This window comes from Tachysurus fulvidraco, chromosome 21 (assembly GCF_022655615.1).
Source record: "Tachysurus fulvidraco isolate hzauxx_2018 chromosome 21, HZAU_PFXX_2.0, whole genome shotgun sequence".
NCBI classification, from domain to species: Eukaryota; Metazoa; Chordata; class Actinopteri; order Siluriformes; family Bagridae; genus Tachysurus; species Tachysurus fulvidraco.
This window is the reverse complement of record NC_062538.1, coordinates 21,604,012-21,606,511: the sequence shown is the minus strand read 5'-3', so window position 1 is coordinate 21,606,511 and position 2,500 is coordinate 21,604,012. Positions and strand designations below refer to the sequence as shown.

The window sequence follows — 2,500 nt, the reverse complement described above, 5'->3', positions numbered from 1 at the left end:
TCACCGCTACCAGTCGTAATGAATGTGGATGAGGGTCAGGGCCAAAACATATAAGCACTCGTAATGCTTACCCAGAATTACGACTCTGGTTATAAATATATTCGCATCTAAAAACTATTTGTAGAATCGATTAATCTGGTCATTTGTGATGTGAGTTGACTCGAAAATAAAAGGCTTCTATACGTTCTGCGTTCCTGCTAACGTAAGCATCGCCAAGCTCAATAATCTATAACATGACTGAATATTTTTTTATTCTGTGTTGTTGATTAGTAGCCATAAATGGATAAAAATATGTCTGTACTTTACATTTTAAACAAGGAGTATATTCTTCATTATTCATAGATGTTGCTCAACAATAAACGTAACTATAAATGGTTAAAAAAAAAAAGGACGTTCAGGACGAAAAAAATTAAACTCTTTCCTTTTTCTTAAAGGGTTAACGAGTGAAGACAAAGGCTGGTGTCTTTATGAGAGCCAGAGCAGATCGATGTGTTTGAAATGGGCGGGGCAGTTAGAGCCGGGGCAGTAGGTGCTTCGGGGCAGCGTGCTGGAGTGGCATCTCTGAAGCTGGATTAGCGAGATCACAAAAGCAGAGCAATCAGGGTTTAGCGTCGAGAGAAGAAGTCTGGAGAGGTCGGGGGATGGGGGTGGGGATGGGTGGTGTCAGTGTGAATCCAACATTATCATGAAAGGTACTGGAGGATTTATTTATTTATTTTTTATTTTTATTTTTTTACTTCGGGATTCATTGAAACTTTATTCCTCCTTTCGGTACCTGACCGATCATCAGTGTCATGTAATAATAGCCAAGTAAGAAGGCCACGTTCATTCATTCATTCTTTCATTCATTCATTCATTCATTCATTCATTCATCTTCTACCGCTTATCCGAACTTCTCGGGTCACGGGGAGCCTGTGCCTATCTCAGGCGTCATCGGGCATCGAGGCAGGATACACCCTGGACGGAGTGCCAACCCATCACAGGGCACACACACACTCTCATTCACTCACACACTCTCATTCACTCACACACACACTCACTACGGACAATTTTCCAGAGATGCCAATCAACCTACCATGCATGTCTTTGGACCGGGGGAGGAAACCGGAGTACCCGGAGGAAACCCCCGAGGCACGGGGAGAACATGCAAACTCCACACACACAAGGTGGAGGTGGGAATCGAATCCCCGACCCTGGAGGTGTGAGGCGAACGTGCTAACCACTAAGCCACCGTGCCCCCCCAATCGCTACATTCCGCTCGTTGTATAAAGTACCATATCGTTCAATTGTAGCAAAATCGCGGCGTGTAATAAATCAAAATCACGACCATTGTTTTTTTTTTTTTTCTGTCTGAGTTAAAGGTCAGGGATGAAATCTCCGGAGTCTGAATATTCGGATGTGTTCTCGAGACTGTTTGATATGTTAATGTTGTGCTCGAGAACCTAAATGTCATATGGACATCTGACTCCTGCTCACGTTATTCAGATCGTTCTAGAATCCGTTTACGCTTCTGTAAAATGGGGCCTAAAATAAAAGGAAGATAAAATATTGTGATACTTAATAACATTTTCACGATCACAAACTAAATGATGTGGAAAGCTGTAAGACTCTGTGTGTGTGTGTGTGTGTGTGTGTGTGTGTGTGTGTGTGTGTGTGTGTCGGCCCTTAAACCTGGTGTAAATGTCTGAGTGCACTTCCTGTCTCTCCGCCAGCTTGAGAATGTAAATTACACACGTGAGTCCGAGCCTAATAACACGCTCCTAGCTCGGAGTCTCGGGAGTACGAGACACTTATTAGCCTCCGTCTGTAATTACTGAAGCCTGATTGGTCACCGATGACTTGGCGTTTTATTGTCCACGTGGCTTTGGTGTTGTTTTGGTTTCGTTCGTTTGTGATGAAGCTGGTTTGGTCTCAGACTTCTTCCTCTTCCGTCTTCCACAGATGTAAAAGAAATAAAACGTGATCCAGATACAAACCTGTAGGAAAACATCAGTGTGTTAAACTTTCTGTTATTCTTATGTTCTAAGCGCTAAGTTTGTTTTTTTTCTAAGTGCCGCTTACGGTTTAAAGCGTCTTCACCGGTTTACACTGTGAGATATCTCAAGTTTCAAGTTTATATCATTTTCGGTTACAAGTCTGCGAACGATTTGATAACTTTTTCAAATACAGTATATAACGATATTCTTTAAGTATGAGCTAAAATTCGACATTTTTAACATTTTGTTCACAAAATGAAAGCAAATTAAACCATTTACATCAAAATATTCAAAAAACGTTCGATTTTCTTATTTTTTAACAACACCGCTGTGAAGTGAGACGTGAGGATACACCCTGGACGGAGTGCCAACCCATCACAGGGCACACACACACACACACTCTCATTCACTCACACACACACACACACACTACGGACAATTCTCCAGAGACGCCAATCAACCTACCATGCATGTCTTTGGACCGGGGGAGGAAACCGGAGTACCCGGAGGAAACCCCCGAGGCA

At 42.5% G+C, this 2,500-nt stretch overlaps 1 protein-coding gene across 1 annotated transcript in view; it reads left to right on the top strand.

Moving 5' to 3' along the window:
• arhgap24 (Rho GTPase activating protein 24) overlaps positions 1-2,500 on the top strand; it is a 17,320-nt gene that overhangs the window by 2,763 nt on the left and 12,057 nt on the right. The window lies entirely within an intron of this gene.